This window comes from Epinephelus lanceolatus, chromosome 8, assembly GCF_041903045.1.
Source record: "Epinephelus lanceolatus isolate andai-2023 chromosome 8, ASM4190304v1, whole genome shotgun sequence".
In the NCBI taxonomy this organism is placed as follows: domain Eukaryota; kingdom Metazoa; phylum Chordata; class Actinopteri; order Perciformes; family Serranidae; genus Epinephelus; species Epinephelus lanceolatus.
This window is the reverse complement of record NC_135741.1, coordinates 8,327,161-8,340,552: the sequence shown is the minus strand read 5'-3', so window position 1 is coordinate 8,340,552 and position 13,392 is coordinate 8,327,161. Positions and strand designations below refer to the sequence as shown.

At 41.8% G+C, this 13,392-nt stretch overlaps 1 protein-coding gene and 1 long non-coding RNA gene across 2 annotated transcripts in view; one reads left to right on the top strand and one right to left on the bottom strand.

Moving 5' to 3' along the window:
• Positions 1-9,462, top strand: part of LOC144464128 (uncharacterized) — a 72,569-nt gene extending 63,107 nt beyond the window's left edge. The window contains exons 2-3 of the long non-coding RNA XR_013491924.1: positions 8,272-8,519; positions 9,305-9,462. This is a non-coding gene — a long non-coding RNA (uncharacterized LOC144464128). The remainder of the gene's footprint in view (positions 1-8,271; positions 8,520-9,304) is intronic.
• syt6a (synaptotagmin VIa) overlaps positions 1-13,392 on the bottom strand; it is a 106,802-nt gene that overhangs the window by 88,291 nt on the left and 5,119 nt on the right. The window lies entirely within an intron of this gene.

Genomic DNA, 13,392 nt, shown 5'->3' with positions numbered 1-13,392 from the left:
TGTTTATATCATCCCTTCTATCACAATCTAAGAAGGAGGCTGTGAAGTAAAACTAGAAAGATCTCTTTGTTGGAGAAAATAATGAAAAGGTTTTATGAAACTGACACAGTCTCTGGACAAAAAAGTGTCATACAGATAGATTTTTTATTATGTTTCTATTGTATTGTGTCTCTGTGTGAAACATGTATTTCTTTCTTTGTGTGGTTCGGGAACTATGTGCAGTCTGTCTGCAGCAATATGTGGTGTTATTATGTGCCGTGTAATTCAATGATGGATTATTTCAGCTGTTTAACAAAAAAATAAATGGTCCATTCGTGTATTTATATAATTTACAGTTTCAACTATTTATGACCCACAACCCCTGACATACACTGTTTAAGTGTGGTGTCTTTTACATCAGTGTGCAGCTGAAAAAACCCACAGTGGATTAAACACTAGAAACATTTTCAAGCTTTCACAATGAGTGTACAGCTGAATAAACACACTTCGCACAGTCTGAACAAACACTGAATACAGGACCTTTAATTTATTGTGGGGCTGTTGCTGGATTATATAAGATGTTTATATATTTCTGGTTTCTCTGCTCGTTAATCTAAAAAACATCTTTTAAACATTGTGTAACAAATGAGGTGCAGAAAACAGATGCAGCTTCTTTGTTATTCAAAGCAGCATTAATTAATTTCTGACCTCTTGGCAGCACAACAAACTGTGAACACAACATCAACACATTGTCACCTTTATAAAGTTACAGCGTTACAGTCAACAGATGGCTGTTTATTTACAGTATCAGACACGGATCAGCTGTGTTTGATGGTGCATTTTGACAGTGTGTTCTGGAGATGAAAATACACTGTATATCCTCTTGGTAGCAAAGAAATTAAAGGCCTAATTTAACTTTGAGTGATTGATATTTGTAATACTTGCTACACATGTCCTCACCTATCCTTACAAATCTCATTAATCTGACTAATTTAAGATCAGGCTGAGAGTGGTGTTAATTGATTTTTTTTTTTTTAAGGGTAGTGAAGCAGCATGTTAACACAACATTGACACATTATCAGTGTGTAACGTTGTAAGAGTGCACATTTTATCAGTTACCTGATTACATCACCAGCAGATATTGCTTTCTGAAACTCTCCACTCTCCAAATCCATTGGTAATACTGATCCTGTGCGAGCAGGGCTTAAGATGATATTTAATATCAAGATATCGATACATTATGGATATAGGGTACAGCTAGGGCTGCCCCCTTATAGTCGACCAAACATTAGGCGACCAGAAAGGTCATTAGTTGGCAAGATTTCATTGGTCGCTTAGTCTCAGACTAAGTTAATAACATGTCGGGCAGGAAATCCAAAGTGTGGGATCATTTTGAGAAGGTGAAGGACGAACCCAGGGTGATATGTAAACTCATCTTCATTGGTCGACTACAAACATGACGTATCATCTGAAACATGGAAGTAGCTACATGCCCATTAGCCCACAGCGTCATTAACAGGCGGCTCGCTCAGTGTGTGACGTGCACTTGTAGATAAAATATAGGCCTATATTAATGAAGGTTCATTAGTACGGTTTTGTGTTTCTCTGTAATGATACTATTCTTTCTCACACCTTGAACTCAAACCATTGTGTTGCCCCGCCCACAATATATCATGTAGCAATTTAATTAATATCGTAAACATGCGGACGACTAGTCGACAAATGGCCCTAAATGATGACTGTTGGTCAACTAGGAAAATTCTTAGTTGGTAGCAGCACTAGTTGCAGCCAAGCGGCAACCTCTGGGGCTGAAAAAATGCAAAAATGTTTCTCAAGAGCATCAGTCCAATTTGCAGATTGAAGTTAGTGTTTGTTATTTCTCCTTTACAGATCTCAGATCTGATTTTGTTCTTTGCTGGAACAACCCAGTCTTTTCAATGTTCAACCATTTAGTGATATTACCCTCTAAGACTGCACATTAATTTGTGTGATGAAGTGTTCGGGCCCCACGTCTAATTCTACACCATCAACCCTGGGAACGTGACAGGAGCGTCAGCCCCCGGAGGCCCTGACGCTTCCACCGTGACAGACAGCTCAACAGCCATTATGACAGAACAGCTACATGAACCGAAACCAGCCAGTGAAAGTCTGAGACAGAAGAAGGTACAAGAGGCTTCATTAGAAAAGAGGGGGATCAGAAGAGCTTGACATCAATGACGTGGAGTCAAATGAGGCAAAACAAGAAGACTGAGGACTACTTTTTATTCTCTGTCTCAGCTGCTATCCAAAAATAAGACAATCCCAAAATACAGTTGAGCAATCTGTGGTGTGTATGTAGCTGCAGCACAAGTGATGCTTGGTATATAAAGACTTTTTTGAGCCTTTGAGCAAAAGTCTAACATTTGACTAAACAGAGTGTTTTCATGCAACCTGCAAACGTTAGCATGTCCGACCAACCAGCTGACTACCTATGGTACTAATCTAACCCAGCATTACCTCAGAAGCCAACAAATATTTTACTGTTGGTTTGCCAGTTATATTTAAAAGTTCCACTCACAATTAGCTCATCGAAGGTGTAATATTTTTTCAGCGTGTAATAGCTGTTCCTGGATGCCATCAGAGTTTAGGCTATGCGTCTCCTGACTTTTGCCTGGGACCTCATGAGTGTCAGTCTCAGTGCATTTGAAACATTAAACCTGCAGTAGAATTTTTGGGCCACTTGGGGGCAGCAGAAACAAGCTGTGAGCACAACTTTGACACATCATCACCTTTTAAGTTGCACTTTATAGCAAACTGTTACTTGTTTACACATCACACATCAAGTACGGAGCAACATTTTAAGTCCTTTTTAAAAAAAGAAGAAGAAGAAGAAGAAAAAAATGACTGAGGTGGGTTTGCCTTTTTCAAATGGCACTGTTTTTAGTCTAATGAGAGTTCTTCTTTGAACACAGGCATATTTCTAAGGTGGCCGTCACTCATAAGGGCCCATTCTCCACCCAACACATTGTTGAAGCGCCCTACACTGTCTATGGGCCCTCCACCTCACAGGCCCCTGTGCAACTGTACTGCCTGTATTGTCTATATTTACGCCCCTGTGTTTACCCCAGTATTTCACAATTTCCTCCCAGGGATCAATAAAACATTTCTGATTAATTGAAACTCAACCACACTGTAACTGTATGCTGTATGACAGAAAATAAGGAAAAGCCTAATAGGTCTTTGTTAATTAGCTAGCTACAGCTTACAAAACCTGCTAGCAGGAGTTGTCAAAGAAGTAGGGCTGCCCCGTGATAGTCAACCAAACGTTAGTCGACCAGAAAGGTCATTAGTTGGCAAGATTTTATTGGTCGCTTAGTCACAGAAAAAACAAAAGAAAACAAAAAAACTAACAAATGTGAAACTCTATTAGGAGTATCATCTGAAACATGGAAGTAGCTACATGCCCATTAGCCCCATTAGCGTCATTAACAGGCGGCTCGTTCAGTGTGTGACGTGCACTTGTAGATAGAATATAGGCCTATATTAATGAAGCTTCATTAGTACGGTTTTGTATTTTTCTGTAATGTAGCACAGTGTTAACAATGATTGGGGGCGGTCACACAGAGATGAAACACTAGAAGCGCGACGCCAGTAAAACAATTGTCTTCCTATGATACGGCGCGTCTGACCGGCGTTCAGGCGTCTTTTTAGGCGGGCGTTTTTCCGGCGTCTTTTTAGACACGCATTTTTAGACGCGTGTAGATGCTGAAAAGTTAAAATATTTTCAACTTTTTGAGCGTCAGACGCCAGTAGCACCATTTGTCATTGGCCCAGGCAGCCAATCAAATCCTCCTTCCTGTTTTGTTGTGGCAGTTACGGCAGTTTGGTCAGTTACGGTAGTTTACAGCAGTTACGAGCGACAGACAACACAACGCAATCCGAAGACGAGAAATTTATCCTGACGATATTTGATTTTTAAGAATTATACATCACACGCACACCTCAGTACTCGAACAAACACAGGAGGAGACACGCATGGAGCTGTGCGAGCAGCGCAACAAATTTGTCTGGTGAGTGCAATGTAATTGATGACGACGATACCGTCATAGCAGCTAGTTAACTTTCAGACGGTGGGATATGTGAGAGGGCTGGTGACCTTATTTTGTAGTTCACAGTTTTGTGCTGCATTGTTATGTATGAAAAGTGCTATATAAACAAAGTTGGATTTGATTTGATTAGCTTGTGATAGTTTCATGTAAGCTAGTACTGTCTCTACTGTCTTTGAGGGAAACACTATATTCAAGGGGAGACATAGGGAGATGACAGGAGGTGTGTGTGTGTTGCGCACACCCCCCCCGCTCCACAGGCGCTCCTTGCTGTTTTTTTTTGTCTAGCGCGCATTGAATAAGCGCTTCCAGCCTTTTCAAGCGTCTTTGAAGCGTCCGCGTCTCTAGCGTCTCATTTCTGTGTGATCACCCCCTTACTGATACTATTCTTTCTCACACCTTCAACTCAAACCATTGTGTACAAAATTTAATATTTAAATTAATATTGCAAACATGCGGGCGACTAGTTGACTAATGGACCTAAATGAAGACTATTGGTCGACTAGGAAAATTCTTAGTTGGGGAAAGCTCGCAAAATTGACTGTTCTTGGCTTGAAATGAGAGGCCTGCTTTTGTCTACCTCTGTCTGAAATCAAGGACACATTGTTCATGAATTTACCATGAGTTTCATGTCTTCCTTGTGTTTTCATTGTGAACTACATGTGTTGTATGTCAACGGAAAGCGTGGCATGTGTAGCAGCAGTGACTCAGGCTGTGTGCTTGTGTTGCATTCCAGTATCAAATTGTAGTGTAATGTGCTCCAGTGGGGCGTAAGGCATGAACAAAAATTTCTCATGCTCTGCTGTGTCTCTCGTTGCCCTGTGAGGCTCTCACCGCTCTGCTCGCCTGGGGCCTGATTCTTTAATCAATAAACCGATGTTACTGCTCAATAGCTCAGCAGAGGCCTTGCCCAGTGCTCTGGCCTGGATAACACGCAGCAGGTTTCTACATTACTCATCCACCTAACACTTTTGTCATTAATGACACTGATGCATTTTGTTGGAGAAAGCCACGCAGAGAGAGGAGCACTCTGCTGCGAAACACTGACACAAAGATACAACACAGTGTGGTGTCGTCTGCGCTATTGAGTCCAGGAAGAGGGATTTTTATTATTTATTCATGGAGATGGATTCACATTCACTATAGTTCCACAGCTGTTCAACTGGAGGAGCAGATAACATCACTAGAAATTAGCACCTTTGGGGACATCCCGGGTGCCATTGAGCATCAGAATGAGAATGTGGGGGGAGGAAACACCAGAGAAGCCCTCAGAGAAAGAGGAATGAAGGCGGTCCTGTTTGTAATGCTGTTCACAGACTGCTTACAGAGGAGCTGATTGGTATTCAAGCCACTGTTTGACTTTTGTCTTTTAACGCATTAACTTTAATGAAAAATGTGTACTTTGCCGGTCATTATTTCCACTTCCTCCTCCGCTGACCCTACTCAGCCGTGTCTGTTTGATTTGAACCTCTGGTGTCATAAAATCACTCTTGCATTAGATAATCTTACACCTTCCCTCTTTTGTTAGGGTGCAAAGAAAGGATAAAGGCTGAATAAATACATAAAGGTCCAGTGTGGAGGATTTAGGGGGATAAATTGGCAGAATATAGTATGCATATTTCCTTTAGTGTATAATCACCTGAAAAAAATTATCATGCTTTGTTCCCTTAGAATGAGCAGAGGGAGCAGGTCCTCGTCTTCAGAGATCACTATGTTGCGCCACCATGTTTCTACAGTTGTCCAGAACGAATAAACCAAACACAGTCTCTAGGGCCATTTCTATTTTTGCGTTTTCACATGGCTACGAATGCAGTGTCTGAAAACACAGATTTGTAATGTAGAACTGCTTTGTTCTGTGTTTTTAATGATTTTAATCACCTGATCCATTTATTTGGGAGACAAAGCTGATAATTTGGCTCCCGGTAAAAACCTCCTGAATGTCTGGCTCTTCAAGGAACAGTGTGTAAGATTTAGGGAGATTTGAGTGGCATCTAGTGGTGAGGATTGCAGATTGCAACCAGCTGAAACTTCTCCTGGTTAGAATTCTTTAAGTGTTCATTGTTCTGAGGTTTTTACCAGGAGCCGAATTATCCGCAGAGGTCTCTTCCTCTCCAAAACAAATGGAACAGGTGATTTTAATTCGAAAAACACTGAATAAAGCAGTTTCACATACAAATCAGTGTTTCACCAATGCAGTTTGGCACGTCACAGACCGGCCACAAGCCCAAATAAAGCGACCCAGTAATTTAAACCATTAAATAAATCAAAAAGCAGCTTAGCGTAAAAAAAAAAAAATCAGTGTTATTCTGACACTGCTCATTGTGAAGGGGCTTCTTACTATGGTGGTGGACTCAAAAACACAAAGGCCCTATCTAGAGCGACTTTTTGGTTTGTCCATCCTGGGCAGAAACATGTTAGTGCAACACGGCGATCTTCGTTGATGAGGACCAGCTCATAATGTAGATATAAGAGGCTCATTCTTAGGTAAAGAAAACATTATGGGTCCTTTCACACCTGCCCTGTTTGGTTCAGGTCAATCGAACACAAGTTTGTTTGCCCCCTAAGTGCAGTTCGTTTGGGCAGGTGTGAACACAGCAATCACACTCAGGTGTGCACCAAAACAACCAGACCGAGACCTTCTTGAAGAGGTGGTCTCAGTCTGGTTACAAATTAACTCTGGTGCGGTTCGTTTGTGGTGAGAAGGTGTTCCGACCTGGATCTGAACCAACTGCAGTCACATGACACATTGTTTGGGTTAAACATGAGCATGTTACAGTCCTGGAGGATTATTAATGTGCACCTCCTCCTGTACTGCCTTAATATGCACATTCAGCACATCCAATGCATCAAAACATTGTTTTCTAGTTGGAGCCGCGCCTCTTTTTCAAACTGTATGCTTTGACTAAAATGAACAATGACAGCAATATAGTCCACGATGAGCAGCGCTAAAATCAACCTGCGTAGTTGTCCCTCCATTGTGACATTAGAAAGTGTCACATTTATCTTGCAAGTGTACTCTTCTTCAACGTTTGCTTTACTTCCTGGATTTTTCCCACATGGAAATTCTGACCAATCAAGAGCAGCTTTCTCACACAAGGCATTTGATCTGGTCCCTGAGAACATGAACCAACTCTAGGCAATTATACAATTTTGTGACAAAATTAGTCCCTGATTCAGACCAAGACAACTCTAGATCTGAGAGCACCCTATGATTCTTATCTGCTTTATTCAGTGTTTTTACTGGTTAGAATCACCTGGTCCATTTGTTTTGGAAATAAAGAGAGTTCTGCAGCTCCTGATAAAAACAATGTGAACGTCTAGATCTTAGGTTATCAAAGGAAAAAGGTGAGCACATATTCGCAGGGGCTGGACTAGCAGCCTGTCTCTGACGAGCCTAAGAAGATTAAAGAAAAGCTGATATGTAACATGAAACTACTTCAGTCAGTGTTTTTACCTGTTGAAATCACCTGTGGTCTCATTTATAAAAACAGTGCGTAGGGTCCATACTAAAAATGTACGTATGGACAAAAGCCAAAAATGGTAGTTGCCAAAAAAAAAAAAAAATTACATACATCTGCATCACCAATTTCCCGTCTCCAGAATGTTCATAAGCGTGGGTCAAAGTTTCTCCCATCAAATCTGCTTTTGCGCGGGAAATGGAATACGCCACTTTCAGGCCTTGTTGTGTGTGTACGCAGTGTTTCTAAATGAGATCCCAGGTCTGTTTTTGGAGAGGAAGAGACCTCTGTGGATAATTCTACAGTAAAAACCTCCTGAGCAATGAACACTGAAGGAATTCTAACTGGGGAAGTTTCAGCTGGCTGCAATCTTCAGTCCTCACAGCTCAATCCCCCTAAATCTTACACACTGTTCCTTTAAACCCTCCTAATTCTGCCTCTTCGATCTCTTCCCTTGCCCACCTTGTTGCCACTTATTTTATTATACTAATGATTACAGCAATAAAAGCAGGAGCCTTGGAGGACTGGCGTTTGGTCTTTTCATGACAGACATTTTTCTGGTTGTTATCTTCCACAACAGGAACACGTAGTGTCTCCACTGTTCTTTTGTGGTCTACAGTGAAATGTTGTATCAATAAAAGACAGAGACAGTCGACAGTGGGTATTAATTATTGAAAGGCACAGTGGTTCGGCCGGGGTTCTAATCTCCACAGTGCAGTTAATTTGATGTCCTTGTTTTTCTGTTTTAGATTCAACCTGCAATGCACCATCCGAGCCTGCAAATACCACGGACAGAGAGAGAGCGGATACCGGTGGGAACTAAATGAATGATCTGCTGATGCTAATGTCCTCTGCCAGCCAAGGTCTTGTTTAATAAACCTCAAGATGAGATGGGCGTGCGAGAACTAACATGATCAAAAAAAAAATAAGCCTCGTCAATTCAGAGCCCACACACCTGAAGCTGCAGCTGATAATGAAAGAGGAATTTGTAATGCGGGTGAGTGAGTGTTTGGAGGAGGGGGCGGAAGGTGGGTTATAAGTGCATCCAGCCGTTCAGGAGCCACACGGGGCTTAAGAGATATGTTTTGTAACCTGTATAACGCTCGGGAGTGAATATCAATATCTGAGGCCGGCAGTTGATCAGTGGGAAATGTTCGCTCAGCAGAGTGTGAGACGCCTGATCCGAGCTCTCATTTATCTCGCTGAAAAAGTCTGGTGTTGCCTTTCACACGCACAGCAGGTGGGTCCGACGCGGCCTTTATTGGAATACAATCAGCCAACTCAAGATTCAACAAATTGGTCAATAAAGACAATGGGTTATTATCTCCCAGCCGCATCAGGACATGGGAATTAAAGTCCCAGGCTTTCTAATTAGTCGTTCTTATTTTATCATAATCGATTCAAAACTAGCGAGGGAATACTCGGCCGACAGCGAGGAGTTCGGAAGGGAAATTTGCTCTGGTAAAATGACTCTGCTGCTGTGAGCCTGATTGCTGCAGATATATTCAAACAGCTGCGTGTTCGCAAAACTAATGTGCTGTTTTGCGCTGTCACAGACGAGGAAATGGGCCAAATTGAAGCATTGAGTTGTTGTTTTCCCAAATCTCTCTAAAAGCTGGGATGAAGTGGAGAGAAAAATGGAAATTACAAATAGATGAAAGAATGCACAAGCTGTACATCTGTGAGGTTCACTGACCAACTAAAGCAGCTCAAATAGAAACACTATGTAAATGTTTCGTGGTGTTTGTCACGAACAATTTGAATCTTTTCATCTGTTTCTAGATTGACTCCTATGGAGGATCCCTGAAGTTCAAGGTGCGGTACACGTTGGCCCGTGGTCTGTCTGTGCCTGTGGAGAAGCCAGATGTGATGCTGGTTGGAAATGGACGCAGGCTTGTGTACCGCAGAGGCAACCCCACCCCTGCCTGAGTGGTCAACCAGAAGGAGATCAAATTCACTGAAGTAGGTCTCCGATGAAAACAGTGCAAATTCTGCACAATCCTGTGGTACACCTGTGATTATGACGTGACGTCCTTTAAAAAAAATGTTTAAATACGAGGAATAGAAAAACACAGGTAACATCAAGTTTGACACTAACAACATTCTGACCAAATTTAAACATAAAAATCAAGAGCTGTACATCCCCTATCAAAAATAGTGTTTTACCTATGTTGTAAGCGTGTTTTCAAAAAGGCTGCATGCATGTAACAAGCAGAAACTGTACATTTCTTGTAGAAACAGAAGTGTATTTAAAGCAGCTGTGCGGAACTTTACGTTTTCATTGATTATAGCGCCCCCCTTTGGTCGAAGCGGTATGACACCCACAGCCTGGTGTCGTAAAATCTCGACTGCAACTGGCAATTACTGCATGCATTTGTTTTGGAGAGTGAGAGGAAAATCATAAATGTTCTGGTGTAGCTCTGAATTTCTTATAAACTGAGGACAACTGCTTGCTGTATATTTGTGTTCATGGTCACAGTCACAGATAATTTTGTGGCGTTTGTTGTAACGTTACTAGACAAAAGCGGTTCACATCAGCTAACGTTACATTTAGCTTGCTTATAACTTCCATGTCGTCATATATTGAAGTGAAACAACGTCTAACAAGTTGCGGTATATTCTCTAAATAAAAACAAAAATGACATACCTGTCGATTAGGAAAAGGGCCAACTTGGGATCACTTTTAAAACCTTTCAAATCTCTCAGCTCTCTCCACTTGGTGAATGCCCGACCGAGGTTTACACGAGCCCTATCACTGTCCCGTTTAGCCTTCTTCTGTTCTTTTTCTTTTAGATGGTGCTCCTTCTTTATCCGCCATGACATCGAAAGTACAACCAAGTCCTTATAGATACATCTGGTAAAACTGTTATGTGTTCAGCAATGCCCGTTGCGTACCGCTTACTCGGAGAACACTCTGTAAACACGGCTCTTCTTCTTCTCTCAATTTATTGGCGGATCGCAAACAACTTCCAGGCGCATACCACCACCTACTGTACAAGAGACTACTCCCTACTACATGTCATTTAGCCTGTTTCTTAAATCCTACTCGTAAACACAGCTCCTTCTTATTCTGTGGTTTAATGGCTGTGGGCTGCTGCGGGCGTGCAGACTTACTTCTGCCTCCGGGTGCCATATTCTGGTTTGCTGACTTCCGCTGTGTCCGACCCGAGCCAGGCTACGCTAAATAGCCATATAGAGAAAAGCTTTTTTGTCGCTGTTGGGTTCAAATAAATATGCAGATCTTCAAGGGGAGGTGATACGAACTAGGGACAGTTTTATGAATGGTAAAAAGTTCCGCACAGCTGCTTTAAAGAGACACGATGAATGTCCCACCACCTGAATGTCCGAAACAGACGCAGGATTTAGGTTACCTAGTGCTTCATATTTGCACATGTAAGTCAAAGCAACAGCATTTGACGAGTTGGGATGAAAACATGTTGAGTCACCAGAAGAAAATACTGGGTTTGTGTTTCTGCAAACCACGGTTATGTTAGGTTTGCATGTTTCATATGGATCATATCAACGTTTCCAAAGTGATGGAGTATACGTGCTTTGTCATGGGGAGGTGGAGGTGGAGATGGAGGGAATGGTGGATGGCGTGACCCCGTGAAATGGCTGCCAAGCTGCAAGGCACTGTTCAAGACCAATAAACAAGAAGAACAGTTGTTTTTCCAGCAAGACATCAGCAGCATTTCCAGCGGCTGTTGTGGCACCAAAGCCAGGTGTTTTAAGCCATAAACATGATCTTTTCCCAACCATGACCAAATTTTTGTGCATAAACATAAATTGCTCTGGCGACTGAGTTTTGTAAACTGTGAATGTGCATCTTGAGGTGAGTTTATGGAGTAATGAGAAACTGAAAACATGCAGCACACTTTACAAGTTTGACACAGTTAAAAGTGTAAATGAAATTTGGATTCTAGCTACATTTTGTGCAGCTATCAACTGTTTATGATTTACCAATTTTACCGCCGTGCTGCTAATTATCCATTTCACTTGAAAAATTTGAAGCTAATAAGCTAAGCTAACTAGTGTCTACTAGTGCAAGCTTTATTTCCCTCCAGTCTCTCTCCTTCTCCTTTTCACCTCTGTCCACTTATAAAGTAGATTTTCAGGACCTGGAATACTCACAAATGCTTCACTCAGGTTGAAACATTATTTTTCAAATGCGCACAGATGCATGTTCACATAAATCTGCACTTCGCTGAGTAAATGTGTGTCTAATTGTGACTTTCCATCGCCCTCTGAAATTTGCTTTGTGTTCTCCCTGAACACACTTTTGGTTTAACTTTACATCTATTACCACCAGAAATTACTTTTTGTTAGTTTGTTATTTGAACACCTGCAAAGTCATTGTCAGGCTCCAAGACACTCAGGGGTGAATTCACAAAAGGATTTCATGGCTTATGCAGTTTTTAATCTGCACAAATAAGACAAAAAGAAACTGGATAATTCTCGAAACACCTGCAAAGTGAAACGTGAAATGCATCCTCAACTGTGCTGCCAAGCAAAAAGCATCTCTGTGCTACTGTGCTGTTTGCACATATTTAAATAAAGCAACATGTATTAATGTAACATTTTGCCCCAAACCGGCCCCTTTCTACGCAAATGAGCCAAATTTAAAAAGCAGTCCCTTTCACGAAGGTCAGCACAAACAGTCACACACAGGTACAGTGAAGTTATCAGTGTCTTTAGGGAGCTGGTGGTAAGAGAGGCACATTTATAATGGGTGTCACACTCATCTTTCATAACAGTATGAAGGTGTGTGTTTGAAAACACCAACAGCACAGACTCTCTGTTACATTTAAATTCCTTCCCTGAAGTTTTGAGGAATGCCGCTGCAACCAGCGTCAAAACTGGACGCTCACCCAGTAGACAAGTCACTGTTATTTTAATGTAACGTTACGTGGTTTGCACACTTTAATCATGTGAAACATAAGTATTTAACCCAAAACATGATCTTTTTTCTAACCCTAACTAAGTAGGTCTGTTGTCTAAATCTAACCACCACTGTTTTACAACTTAAATCACATTACAATGTGTTGCAGCTGTGCATCACATAGATAAACGGTGCCCTTTGTGTTGCTATCAGTTGCAGAGGGAAGAGACAAAGCATGTGTATTTGATGACCTGGGAATGACAACAGGTTGCTGCATCTCAGGACCTGTAGCTCTTGGTCTGAAGTTCCAGTTGTATTTTATAGTACTTAGGTGCAAAACATTATGTGTGCTGTTATACAGGGGTTAAAGTTCTCCAGCACAGCGCCGGATTTCCGGCATGGCGAAGTTTCTGTCCGGCACAGGCAGAAGTGCTCTGCAGTGTGAGCATTTCACTCGCATTTGCCCCTAAAAATATATACATATGTGCGAACCGGGAAAATGATTTAGGTGCACAGTGTGCGAGTAAACACAGCCTACTGTTTACCATAATCGGCATCGGACGTTTTTTCATCGAGAACCAATCAAATAAATGTATTTTAAAACTCGCCCCTTTGGCTCTGATACAGCCGTCTCCCTCCCTGCCTGCAGTCCCCACTGCACTGAGCTTTGTAACAATGTCCCACCTACAGCCCCCTCTGATTGGTTACACGGCACAAGTGATAGCCAATCAACACTGACGCCTGTGCATGCTTTCACATCATGTCACATTGAGACACAGAGCACAGACAGAGCAGGAGAGGCTCCGGTAAGCCAGCGGTAATTTTGAAGGTAAGGTAACAGAAACCAGACAGAAACGAAGGTTGCAATAAAAATCCTCTATGCTGAAGTTTTAAAGTCACCACCACAACGTTATATGATCCATTTCAATGATGACATGCTTGCCCAGAGGTGAAATTTCGACGTAACTGCCTGTTTAATTCACATCAAGCG